Raw genomic sequence first — 14,821 nt, forward strand, 5'->3', positions numbered from 1 at the left:
ACTGATCTGACAATATTTCAGGCAAAGTGTAGGTCAAATGCACCTAAAATCATCATCATCCAACCTTATTTTCTCATTCAAAGACGGGGTAAGGTAGGGTCAAGAGAGCAGGAAAAGAGAACATGATAAATGGAACACAAATCACCACTAAGTGCAATTAAATAATGTATAAAAAGCAATCCTGCACTGCAAATGGATGCCTTCCTGCAGTGGCACCAGTACATAAATATTCCTTAACACCTGAAACCCAAAAAAGGATCATGAACTGCAGGTGAAGGGCAACACCAGCTGGCTATCCACCAGATTTAGTCTAGATGAACCTGGAGTTACTCTGTTACCTTATTTTTGTTTTTTCTTGGAGGGAACAATTTGTGGGTACCTGGCCTTTGGTTCCTTCTTCCTGGCATTAAAAAAAAAAAAAAAAAAAAAAAAAAAAAAAAAAAAAAACACTTAATGGAAAGAAGAGGGATCTGGCTGGGTGAAGCTCAACTTAAAAGGCAACTGGCAAGGTGAAGTTCAACTTGACATGGTATTAACTGGGGTTTCTTTTTCACCCTCCCTGTAGGCAGTTGCCATGGCTAAGAGTCAACTAGCACCTGAAAAATAACCTTACATAATCGTACTGATCCCATCAGTTCCAGAACCTTCATTAGCTTTAACAAAAGTATCTGATGGCAGAAAGAACAATGTCATCTGAAGATGACAAGTGTTCAATTACCTGGCAGTAGCAAATATGAAAGAAAGCTTCCTCCTGTTACAGAGAAAAAAAAAAAGCTGAACAAACTGCTTCCAGTACACAGAATGATGCTGGAGTGGGACACCTTCATGTGGTGGCACATATATAACTGACAATGCCATTGCCTGGTTGTACAAACATTACTCAATTCCTGTTCCCTAAAAGGAGGATGGTGGACTGCAGAAGGACAACTCCATCCTGCAATCCACCAAGTTCACATTTCAGATGAACCCTGGACCACAACTACAAATACACCTGATAATATATCAAAGACATAAAAACAATTTTCCTACATGATGAATTTATCTGCCTTTCAATACAAAAAATTACAGACACCAGACAATCACACTCCAAGGATAAAAACTATAATAATAATAATAATAATAAAAATAATAATAATAATAATCATCATAATAATAATAATAATAATATTATTATTATTTTCCTATCTAAAAGTGGGGTGAGGCAAGGTCCCGAAAGCAAGATCAAATCTGACAGAGGGAAACTATCAACAGCATGCCTAATTAAATGAGCCACATGCTCACTGACTCACCATTCAAACCCCCAGAATCCTGGCTGTATTACAGATAACTAATGAAAGAAAAAATCAGACCTCATCAAACTCCAAAGGCAAAATCTATCAATACCTATCACTCAAGATTTTTGTTTGTGCTATGGAGAGGAAACAGTGCTGATATATTAACAACTATCTGCCAGGGCAACAGGAAATAAGCTCGAAAATGAAAAAGTACAGTATGTCTTTTCAAGTTGGAGGAACTATAAACCAAATGATGATGATTTTATTCAGCTTGGGACAAACCTTAGCAGTGCAAAGGTTAATGATGGCTGTCTCTACCTTCACCAGTTTGAAAATTCTCCCCTAAGCTGAAGAAAACCAGAGAAAGTTGCAAAAAATGAAATAAAATATACTGTATATAACTGCTGAATAGGTTTGGTAGTGAAGGTACTTACAGTCAGTCAATATTCACCTGACAGAACTGAACCACTCCTGTAACCTGGCTGTATGAATGAAATAAAATGCTGTAATACTAAATGGGCTAAAAAGTGTACGTAATTATAATTAGTTTGTTTTCATCTGATGGAACTAGGTCACTCCCATAACTTGAATACTATGCAGTACTTGCATGAAATTCAGTGAGCCTTGGTTATCAGTCAAATCAACCCTCAAATGTAACTACACTTGGCCATAATTGAGTTGAGAAGGGTTAGAGGTCTTTGACAGATGAAAACAGACTAAAGTTGCAGAAATGACTAAAAAGTTCAAATTTGGCCATAAATGAGTTGAAAAAGGTTAGGGGTCCTTGTCAGATGAAAACAGACTATAGTTTTAGAAATTATTACAAGGCTCAAAAACCACTGACCATGCTAGTAAGTGTTGGTCCTTTCACCTGACAGCAGCTCACTCTGCTTGGAATTACAATCTTCTTGCTTGAGTGTGGCTTCCAGTGGCAAGTGGTTTCCGTGCCTGACAGTTGATTCATACACCTGAAATAAATGAAAAAAAATTTGCAAAGGCCTGGTGATGGACAGGGACACCTTCTTGTGATGGCATCAATATGACCAGATGGCTCCACTGCCCCATTTTATGAATGTCCCCGAGCTCCCTCTCTATCTTCCAAAAGGACAATGGTGAACTGCAAGAGAAAGGTAAATCCAGCCTGCAGTTAGTTCATTGGGTTTAAATCCAGATGAGCCTGGGGCCACAACCAAATTGTCATCCTAAAAAATTTGCCACTAAAAAATGAGGTGGGTGGGATTCAGAACAATGAACACAAAAGCATGAAGGTGGAACTACAATTCAGTTGCACCTTTTATCCGTGCTAACTTGATTCTCTCCAAAATCTACAGGAGGCCAAAGAAAGCCACAAGATGCATTTATCAGTGTACATGCTACCCCCTTCAGTACTATGACTTTTTTGACAGTATATTCTTGCTTTCTTGAAACACCTGCTTTTCCCCTAAGGAATTCTTTCTCATAGTAAATGAGGTAATGAAAGCTGTATCTAACCCCTGGTTCCCAAAGTCACAGCTATAGTGAACATCATCATCAGCTGAAAGTAACAAATTCAAAACATTTTATTCCCATTATGAAAAGCTCTCTCATAAAGGATAATCAAGGGTGTATCTAGCTCCCTTATTTCAAAGTTACACCTAAATTGAATAGTCATATAAGGGTAGCAAAAATAAAATAATAAAAATGGTAAGTCTCATGACCAAACAAAAATTATGCACACTTAGAAAAATAATGGAAAACAAGGCCTACCATACTTTTGTCACCTTAACTAGATTTCAGGCCTTTTGTAACTTATTCCCTGTTGTGCAACAGCAGTAAAAGGCAATATTGCAGCTTAACATCATTTTCATAGCACTTCTTTGTAACTCAACAGCATACTCTAGTATAAATCTACTGGTACAATTCAGCATTCAGGATGGACTGTTAGGAATTTTAGATCAAGTAACACGTGTACAGAGTAGAGTATTTCAATGAACATAAATCATAACTACAAAACAGCACAAATCCATAACCAAAGAAAGGAGGGGAAGAGGAAAAGGAAGAAAAAATGGTGACTGAAAGTGACAGACAGAAATTTAGGAAGAAGCAATGTGGTGTTGATGAACATGTGTTGGAAAATGTTAAAAGAATCTAAAGACAGCTTGGCAATGTGGAGAGCATGGAGAATGAGAGGCTAACTGGACAGCATATCTAGGTAAGGCAGAAGGGGAAGACTGAGAATGAGGTGGAGGGACAGGTTGGAGAGGTATATGAGCAAGGGTGATGAGATTTGAAAAGGGGGCAATTTGATCATGGATGATAGGGTGACATGAGAGTGAGTTGTTTGCAGTCACCCCTTATGGGATTATAGCACCTGGCAATATATGGATTAATACAGACTATGCTACGGCCAGACAGAGGATGAGAATACCATTAATGCCTAGACCAAGGTTGTCCAATGGAGGGTGAATGGAGCCTCGGCAAAGAGTGCAGAAAAAGTCCTCGTGGGTTACAGCATTTTATACCATGCATTTTAAGGCCTGCTACCATCCATCTGTAATTCAGCACCTAATTTCACCATACCAGTACTCTGTCATGTAAGTTCTAAAGGATTATGCATTACTCTGCCAAACTTTTTTTTTTTTTATACCCCCAAATTTATGAGATGGAGAAGACAGGAAGAAATCAGTAGGATAGAAGTTGTGGAAGCAATGAAGAAAGTTAAATCAGGGAAAGCCCCAGGAATTGATGGAGTGTGTGGTGAAATGCTGAAGCATGGGGGAGAGATAGTAGTAGAATGGATGTGGAAGATGTGCAGATTGGCCTGGGAGGAAGGTAGAGTCCCGGAGGATTGGAAGTCAGGTATAATTATTCCCTTGTACAAAGGAAAAGGGGAAAAAGAAGTGTGTGGTAATCATAAGGGCATTTGTCTTCTTAGTATAATAGGAAAAGTATATGGTAGGATACTTATTGACAGAGTTAGAGAAAGAACAGAGAAATTAGTTGGAGAAGAACAGGGAGGCTTTAGGAAGGGAAGAGGTTGTGTAGATCAGATATTCATTCTCAGATCTTTAATGGAAAAGTTTCTAGAGAAGGGAAAGAAGTTGTATGCGGCTTTCATGGATTTGGAGAAAGCATATGACAGGGTGGATAGACTAGGATTGTGGAAAGTGTTAAGAATATATGGAATAGATGGGAAGTTGTTGAATGCTGTGAAGAGTATGTACGATGGTGCGAAGGCTGCAGTGCGTGTGGATGGTAAACTAAGTGAATTTTTCTCTTTGAAAGTTGGGTTGAAACAGGGATGTGTCATGTCTCCATGGTTGTTCAATCTGTACATGGATGGGGTAATAAAAGAGGTACAAGGTAGGGCAGTGGATGTTGGAGTGGCCCTGGTGAGAGAGCATAGTGTTTGGAAACTCCCTGTACTGTTGTTTGCAGATGATACCGTGTTGTTGAGTGAAGACGAAGGCTTGGTGGATGAGTTTGAGAGAGTGTGTAAGAAACGGAATCTAAAGGTGAATGTAGCGAAGAGTAAAGTGATGGTCTTTGAGAGAGGTGAAGTCAGTGAATGTACAGTGAGGTTGGATGGTGAGGAATTGGAAAATGTGAGTACGTTTTAAGTACTTGGGTAGTGTGATGAGTAAGGATGGAGGTTTGGAGGGTGAAGTGCTTGAAAGGGTACAGCAGGGAAGAAAGGTTGCTGGTTCTTTGAAAGCAGTGATAAGAAACAGGGAAGTGAGCATGGAAGTGAAAAAGTTACTACATGACAGTATTGTGATACCAACTCTAACGTACGGAAGTGAAGCTTGGACGTTGTTGGAAGGACACAAGTCAAGAGTGAGAGCAGTGGAAATGAGTTATTTAAGAGGAGCCTGTGGAGTCACATGGAGAGACAGGCTGACGAATGAGGATATAAAGGAGCGTTGTGGTGTTGATGTGGATGTGATAGGAAGCGTTATGAGGAACACACTGAGGTGGTTTGGCCATGTGGAGAGGATGGAGGGTCAAAGACTGACGAAGAGAGTGTATGTCAGTGAGGTGGAGAGGGAAAGAGGGAGGGGGAGGCCGAGGATGAGATGGAGAGATGGGGTGGAGAGGTATATGAGAGAGGGGGGTGTGAGTTGGGAGCAGGGGAGTGAAATGGCGGGGGACAGGGCGACTTGGAGGCGATTTGTTTGTGGCCACCCCAAACGGGATTGAGGCGTCTGGCAATAGATAGACAGATAGATAGAGATGCATTGGTAAGGATACAGTTGGTCTGGGGGTGTACTGGTTAGGAAACATTTGGTCAGGGGGAGTGTAGGTTAGGACACATTTAGTTTGGGGATCCATAGGACAGGACACTTGGTTTGGGGATGTGTAGGTTAGGACATCTGGTTTGGGGGGGTGTAGATTAGGATTTGGTATGGGAATGTGTAGATGAGGACTTGGTTTGGCCGTGCGTAGATGAGGGTTTGGTTAGGATGTGTACAGTACAAGCCAATGGAGATTATGACACTCCTGCATCAGACTACAGTTAATACTGCTCTTGTTTATTTTTGCTCTTACCTGCCCATTTTATTTTACCTACAAAAGGCCTCTCATACTGAACTGACAGGGTTTATTAAGGCAATATCTAACTTCTTCAGATCAAAGAGTCTATCCCAAGTCTAGTATAACTGTCACTGGGTGGGAGAAAAAAAAAAAAAAACGAGACACCCTCAGGTTCAAGGGGTTTACTGGAAGGAGAAAAGTGATGAAAGTGAGGTGTAGGGGAGGTGTTAGAGGTACCAATTTAACTTATGGTATGAAGAAAGAAAAGAGCCACTACAATTTCTAGCTACTGTATATCTAAGAGGCACAGCCATCTTTTTAAAAGCAAGGAAGAAGAAAACGGAGGCTGGAAATCTGCTAGAATCGTTTCCTCGTCGAAAAGTATAAGAGAGTCAAATTCAAGATCAGTTCCAGTCAAGGTGCCTGGACACACTGCATTTAAAGGACTGGAGGTCATAGGTAAAAGGAAATACACACCGACGTAGACAATTCCATAGTTGATCTGTTGCATAAATGAAGGACTGTGAGTATTGGTTAACTAGATGTGCACTAACCTGTCAGTAGGCTCTAAAAGGTGGCCAAAGGTTGATCTGACATCCCGTACAGATGCTGGAAGGGGCGTAGGATGGCATCATATGGCTTTCATGATCTGGACTGCCCCAGGCTTTAATTATATGCTGAAAAAAAGGCAATAAAGATTAATTACTCTTATCCTCTGCTCACAGAATTTGATAGCAGTCACTGTCTTCTCTTAAACAGCCCCCCAAAGACTAATAACTATCTATCTATCTATCTATCTATTGCCAGACGCCTCAATCCCGTTTGGGGTGGCCACAAACAAATCGCCTCCACGTCGCCCTGTCCCCCACCATTTCACAGCCCCCAAAGGATCATTGACAACAAACAGCCCCCCAAAAGGCCACTGACAACAAACAGCCCCCAAAAGACTGCTAGCATAACAAACAGCCCCCATCAAAAGACCATTAGCATAACAAACAGACCCAAAAAGACCATTAGCATAACAAACAGCCCCCAAAAGACCATCAGCATAACAAACAGCCCCCAAAAGACCATCAGCATAACAAACAGCCCCCAAAAGACCATCAGCATAACAAACAGCCCCCATCAAAAGACCATTAGCATAACAAACAGCCCCAAAAGGCCCTTAGCATAACAAACAGCCCCTAAAGGACCATTACTATAACTAACAGCCCCCAAAAGACCATTAGCATATCAAACAGCCCCCAAAAGACCATTACCATAACAAACAGCCCCTAAAGGACCATTAGCATAACGAACAGCCCCAAGAAAAACATTAGCATAAGAAATAGCCCTGAGAGGAGCATAACGTCTATTTAGTTTGTTGCCTTTTGTACTCCATTGTCAATTTAACGATTTTTACGTATCTACTGCCAATGCCTTAATCCAATAGGGTTTGCCATGATCAAGCCGCCCTGACCTGTCATTTGCCTGCCCTCCCTCCAACTTACACGCCATTTTCTCATTCTCTCTCCACTCTCCAACCTCATCTTTGGACTCCTGGAGGCAAGAAGGATAATTAAATATGTTATCGATTTTATATATATATATATATATATATATATATATATATATATATATACCTAGGCTGCTTCCCCCAAGGAAAGGGAGGTAGCCGAGACAGGACGACACACTCTCCATTTACTCATCCATTCAAACACATTCATTCACATCTTAGCCCCAAAGGGGAGAACAGACAGATCCTCACCGCACCACACCGCACAAGGGTCAACTGCGCAAATGCAATCAGTGACATCTGCAGCAGGGCCCGACAGCAGAACTGGTTTACCCCTGCCACATCATAACAGACCCATCCCCTTACCCACACCTGACCTGACTAGCTGATCAGACCAAATGCGGGAGAATATCCCCTCAGGGCTGCGTCATCACTTATTCATTCACAATTTCTCTCCATTTATTTCTGTCACGCACAGCCACTCTTCCTTGCTCAACAGACATCCCTCTCGCATCCAGCGCTTTCTTCACACTGTCCATCCATCCTATTCGTGGTCTTCCTCTCAGCCTTACACCTCTCACATCAGATCTAGTTATCTTTTTCACCAATCGCTCATTATCCATTCTCTCCATATGCCCAAACCATCGCAACACCCTCTGCTCAACTCTGCCAGCCATCTCCCGAACAACTCCAGTTCTCCTTCGCACTTCATCATTTCGCACCCGATCCATACGCGTCACTCCACACATACTCCTCAGACACCTCATCTCCATTACATTCAAACTTTTCCTCTCTGCTACACCCATACTCCATGTTTCAGCCCCATATAATGCAGTTGGCACCACAACACCCTCATGCAGCCTTCTCTTTACATCCATTCTAAGCGAACGACATTTAAACACTTTTTTCATTCCTCCCAGCACCTTTCCTACTTCATTTATTCTAAACTTCACTTCTGCATCTATTCTTCCATCCACAGCAACATGTGACCATAGATATTTAAAACAATCTACCTCCTCAAGCAACTCACCATTCAAAACTATATTCATCCCCCTACCATCTATCAACCTCGTACACTTCATCACTTTACTCTTATTCTCGTTTACTTTCAATTTCCTCCTTTCACATACCCTTCCAAACTCCTCTACCAACTGTATCAATCTCTCCTCTTAATCAGTCACCAGTGCAGTATCATCTGCAAACAGCAGCTGCTTCAGATTCCACTCTCCACCATCAACATTTACCAGACTCACACCTAAAACTCTTGCATTCACCTCCCTTACAACACCATCCATGTAAATATTAAACAACCAAGGCGACATCACACATCCCTGTCGCAGCCCCACTCTCACGGGAAACCAATCACTCACAGCATTTCCCACTCTTACACACGCTCTGCTATTTACATAAAAACTTTTCACCCCTTTTAGTAACCTACCATCAAGTTCATACAATCTTAAAACAGTCCATATATATATATATATATATATATATATATATATATATATATATATATATATATATATATATATATATATATATATACGTTATCTGAATTACCATCAACTCACTCACTTCGGTGCTTCAAACTATAGATTGGTTTCGGTCATTTGCGGATGAGTAATTTAGCACAAAATACAGTACTGTACATTAGTTTCTGGTGTAGCTTGGTACGATTAAGGAAAAAGAAAATCACCCACAAAATGCACATTAAACAGATTCTAATACCAGGTAATGCTATTGGGGCGGTACATGGGGTTTACAGACAAAGCTCTGGGAGTCCATGCAGATGAGTTTTCATTATTTGGGAATCTTTGTTATTCCTGTGTGTTTTATGGAATGCACAAGGAACCAAAGGCTAGAAGGCTGCAATAATTACTCTCTATTAAAAAAATAATAATAATAATCAGTCTTCCTTACCAGCTAAGAAGATCGAGGAATCATTAAGATGAATATAATCACTTGAACATAGCACAACTAAAAATGAAAAGTATAAAGCAACTTTGCTATACAATCGGGTTACGTTCATGGAGAATGGTTCTGATAGGCTAATGGCTGATCGTTCACTGGGATCGCACATCCTTCCAGCTGGTTAATCTATAATCGCTGCCTTGCATCTCTATCTGTTCTCAGTTAATGTACTATATCTAATATTTTAACACCTATAATTTACCTTCATTGAAAAATTCCTAGGAGAACGCCCGAACAACCTTCCTTTCAGACGGTCCAGCCAACAATGTTTACGTCATCAGTGACATCACTGAGATGCCGAAGTTCACAGCAGCCTCCCAGACTTATTCTTCAAAAAATCACTATAAAATCGCTAAATGAAAGAAATCGATAGAGGCGGTGTGATTTTTGTCAATCATTTCCGGATACACGACTTTAACAATATAGTTATTTCTTGTTTTAGCTGCACTTTTGAAACTATCACCATTACAAGCGTCAGACCGTTCGAAACAAAGAGTACGAACCAGTCAGTAATAGACATGATTTTAACTAAGGATTATTAGCTAAGTTTGATAGTATTATGTTGTTAAAGACAATGCAAATACTAAAGCCATAAAATATTCTGTGGGTATGAACTGCAGTATAGATCCTATCAGTAACTATGGCTTATAAAGAACATTTCGTGACATGAATGAATCAGTTCGACCGAGACTTGGAGCCTGTGGAACATGGACATTCCACAGTTCTCGGATCACAGTTTACGACTGGTTGACGAATATTTAATATACATATGACAAAAGCAGCCACAAAACTAAACGTAACAGCACAAGAAATAGTTAGTTCTAGTATATAATTATTATACTAGTTTTAATATAATAGAAACAGTAAGTTCACAAGAAAAACGAAACACCGAGATATTTCTCATTGTTTTAGGGTCAAAGTGGTATGATGAAGTTCTTAATACTCGACAAATTTGCAAAGGTCGCCATTTTTTCCTTAAATACCATTGCACAGGTACACAGGCGGCCTACAATAGATGACAAAACACACAACCAAGGAGGGAAAGGGTCGACCCCACCCCTCCCTCACTTTCTAATAGAATAATCTGAACAGAAAGATAACTATTTAGGTATTGATTTGTTCTTATCTATTAATTCAGAGATTAATAATTGTTTTCTGGGTTCCATCCTTTACAATTTAACACTATATGTATTTCTACAAATAATCTAGATACAGTCACTTGCCAAGGAGTCAAACATCAACAATAATAACAACCAAAATGCTGGTCCCCAACAAAATCATAGCTGCGCCGCTGGATACGAATATTGTAAATATTTTGTCACCAGCCTGGACCAATTAAACAGCTTAGGATTACAAAAAGGCATTAAGATCGCTATTTTTAATTTGACAACTTTTGAGAAAGGACAATAGTCCATCAGATTTAAGTGCAGTCCATCAGATTTAAGTGCAGTTCTTGGTTAATGCAGAGGACTGATTTGGTTAATATGACGAAACCAGAGAATATTACTTAGCTGTGAACATTAAAATATATCACAGGTTATAATTAAGTTCATAGGTAGGCTACACAAGAAGAGGTGACGAGGGTAACGCAAGGTAAAAAGCAAGAAAGCAGCTAAAATATAATGAAACACGCCATCTGAGTAAGAAGGATACCAGAGAATATTGTTTATGTAAAAAAAACCTGACCATCATATTAGTTTCTTCCTCTATGTATGAGTTTGTCCACATCTGTCATTCTCCCTCCGAACTGCTCGGCTTAAAAATGACGAGCTTTATTTTACCTTTCATCACTCTGTGATGGCGACCATCATCCGCTCACTTGATGTAGTGCTGCCTACTTCTTCCTTAGCCTTTATCATTCTTTTTCTGTGCCTGCCCTCCTCTCTTCCTATTTCTTCCATCTTTCCTATCACTTCTTATTGCTTTTCTTTCCTTTACAGGTGGCTTTACATTGAATGACAAGCCAAATGGTTTCCTCTAAGCCAAGAAACCATTTACAGCGCTGGGTGGTAACCATATAACTAAACCATACGTGCTCCCTACGTGTCAGCAAGTGGGTTGGTGGTGGGTTAGTGCCCCTCCCTGTAAAACATATAACTCAAAGTCAAATGGCCACCCCTTACGGGATTATGGTGTCTGGCAATAAACAGATAGATAGATGACTCTTCTCAGGTACAGGGACATGCCTAATAAATCCTTAGCGTAATTGAATGTGCTATAATATGTACCAGGAGTGGCAGGGAGATATACTGTAAGGCCAAATTTGTATTCTGAGGAAAGAGAAGAGATTTATCCTCAACGCCGCTAGAGACAGTACAAGGGGCCTGACTTACGATGTCATGTGATCTCGATATCAACAGATTATTTGTAGCTGACCTCCTGTAGTCCACCATCCTCCTTACAGTGGACAGGGGGAGTTGAGGGACGTGGCATAACAGGGCATAATATATCGATGCCACCTCTTGAAGGCATCCATCTCCGGCGTAATGGTAAATTCTGTGCGTACCGCTGTGTTGCCTCCATGTTGCCCTGTCCCCCGCCATTTCATTGCCCTCCCACCAGCTCACCCCTCCCCCCTCTCTCATAGCCTATACCTCTCCATTCCATCCCTCCATCTCATATTCAGCCCCCCCCCTCCCTCTCGCCTTCTCCACCTCACTCACATACACCCTCCTAGCTAGTCTCTCGTTCTCCATCCTCTCCACATGGCCAAACCACCTCAGTGTATTTCTCCTAAAGCTTTCTATCACATCCACATCCACACCACAACGCTCCTTCACTTCCTCATTTGTCAGTCTGTCTCTCCATGTAACTCCACATGATCCTCTCAAATAACTCATTTCCACTGCCTCACTCTTGATTTGTATCCTTCCAACAAGATCCAAGCTTCACGTCCATACGTTAGAGATGGTATCACAATACTGGCATGCAACAGCTTTTTTACATTCATGCTCGCTTCTCTGTTTCTTATCACTGCTTTCAGAGAGCCAGCAACTTTTCTTCCTTCTTGTTGTACCATTTCAAGCACTTTACCCTCTAAACTTCCATCCTTACTCATCACACTACCCAAGTACTTAACTGCACTTATATTTTCCACTTCCTCATCATCCAGCCTCACAGTACATTCAGTGGCTTCATTTCTCTAGACCACCATAACTTTTCTCTACATTCCCCTTTACATTCCGTTTTTTAGTCTCCCAAACTCATCCACCAAGCCTTGCAGCTCCCCTTCGTCTTCACATAACAATACAATCTTATCAGTCTCAGTAACTATACTATGTTCACTTTAACTAGGCGTAAAATAGCCATCCCTCTATTATGAATGCTGAGCTGTTACAAAATACCGTCGGAATATGATGCTGGTCACGAAGAGGTGCTATGTTTACGTAAAGGATTAACAGCCGTTTTTTTTTTTTTTTTTCCTGTCATTTAGTTGTGACAAGAGATTAACAATACAATATAATGCTAGTCACAAAGAAGTGCCATGTTATGAATATCGAGCAGTAGTATATATTGTCTTACTCTGCCTCTGAGCTACGGAAAATAGCTGCAAAAAGACGAAAAAATCTGCCAAGTTAATTTGAATGAACTATAGGCTTGTTTGGTGCTCTCTCTCTCTCTCTCTCTCTCTCTCTCTCTCTCTCTCTCTCTCTATATATATATATATATATATATATATATATATATATATATATATGCTAGTTCTCTCACTGTAGTTTCTCTTTCCTGGATCCTATCTCAGCCTTTTAATGGGTAAGAAGTATGATGATGATGATGATGATGATGATGGTGATGATGACCTCCTAATTGGCCTGTCTATTTAGGTCACTGCTAATCTAATCTCCTCACTATATTAAGCCACAATACTGGTAGTTGTTGATGATGATGATAATGGTGATGATGATGATGATGATGATGATAATGATGATGATGATAGCGATGGCGGCATTTTTGAAGCGTTTCCATCTTTAAGTAGGTCCGTCATTTTCCTCTCTAACTATACTTCTTTTATTCTAACTTGGCCCAGATTTCCTTCCTTTTGTAGCTTATTTCACGTAGCTCAATGGCAGAAAAATACAGTGTTACGGCTGTACTGTACATCCTTTCCATAGCACTTCTTGACTAGCATCATATTCGAGTACATATTTACTGTTACAACGGAGCACTGGATAAGGAGAGATGGCAAATTTAGGCCAAGTTAGAGTGAAATGTGTATAGGCTACTTTATCATTATTTAGGCCATAACACTTCGCTAATTAGGTCTCGCTATCCTTACTAATTGGGTCTTTTGTTTCCCTTATTAATTAGGCTTCTCATTTCCCTCTCTGATTAAGCTTCACCCTCAATGATGAAGCTATATCATTTCCCTAAGTCACTCCTAATATCGCTAGTTTGATAGAAATTTTCACCCCTCTCATCTCCACTAATTACATCCCAGGTTTTGATTTATTTAGGTCTCATTTCCGTTGCTAATTAAGTCTCATCCTCACTAGTTAGGCCATAAGGTCCCTAATTACCACCTAATACCTCAGCTTATTGGTTACCGTGTTATTTCCTCTCATTTCCGTCATTAGATAGTTTGCCATGATCTAGGTTTATACAGCCCGCCCATTTCCCTCTCTAATTAAGTCTCATCCTGGCTAATTAGGTCATAACACTTGCCTAATTCCCTCATAATACGGCTGGTTTGTTGGTCATCGTGCTCTCGCCCCTCATCTCCCTCACTAATTGGGTTGCCAGGATTTAGGTGTAAACTTGGCAGCGTCGGCCAGCGGTGTGGTCACACGGTGGCGGCAGCGTCCTCTTTACTGCCGCCCGGCATCGCTGCCACCACGCCGCCACGCACGCACGCACACTCAATGCACGCATACGCTAAACACGCAATTTCAAGCACCTAAGAACGCCAGACACCTTCCCGCGTTCAAGGATACCGCGTAGAACGAATCCAACTCCTAGGACTATAAAACTGGGCTGGATTTTTGCCAGATCCCGCCCAGGTTCTGACGTTTGCAATGCTGCCCCCGCGTAGTCTTTATGTCCTCAGGGGCGGCGACTTCGGAGGCAGGGGGCGACAGGGGACCGTGAGCCCTGTCGCCCTTCCACGTACAGTCCTTTATGGCGCGGCGCCCCCCTGGCCACGCCCCCCCAGAGTGTAAGTTTTCTGTCCACAAATATGTCGAGGATGGGTAAAAAAGGCTGTTGTTAATGGCGAGGACGTCACTTGCTTTTAACTCACGAGAATGAATGTAAGAACTCGGAGTTGGCCTTAGTGTGTGTGTGTGTGTGTGTGTGTGTGTGTGTGTGTGTGTGTGTGTGTGTGTGTGTTTAAAGAAGAGTGTCTGTACTTCATGTGTACGGTTTGGCTTGTGAACATAAATGTGTGTGTGTGTGTGTGTGTGTGTGTGTGTGTGTGTGTGTGTGTGTGTGTGTGTGTATGTGTGTTTGTATTTGTGTAGTACCTCCTCTTTGTGTGTGTGTGTGTGTGTGTGTGTTTGTTTGTTTGGGTGTGTATGTGTGTGTGTATTTGTTCAGTACCTCTTCTTTGTGTGTGTGTGTGTGTGTGTGTGTG

The sequence above is a fragment of the Coenobita brevimanus genome, chromosome 30 (genome assembly GCF_032717465.1).
Source record: "Coenobita brevimanus isolate Jiangsu-jjx chromosome 30, ASM3271746v2, whole genome shotgun sequence".
NCBI lineage: Eukaryota > Metazoa > Arthropoda > Malacostraca > Decapoda > Coenobitidae > Coenobita > Coenobita brevimanus.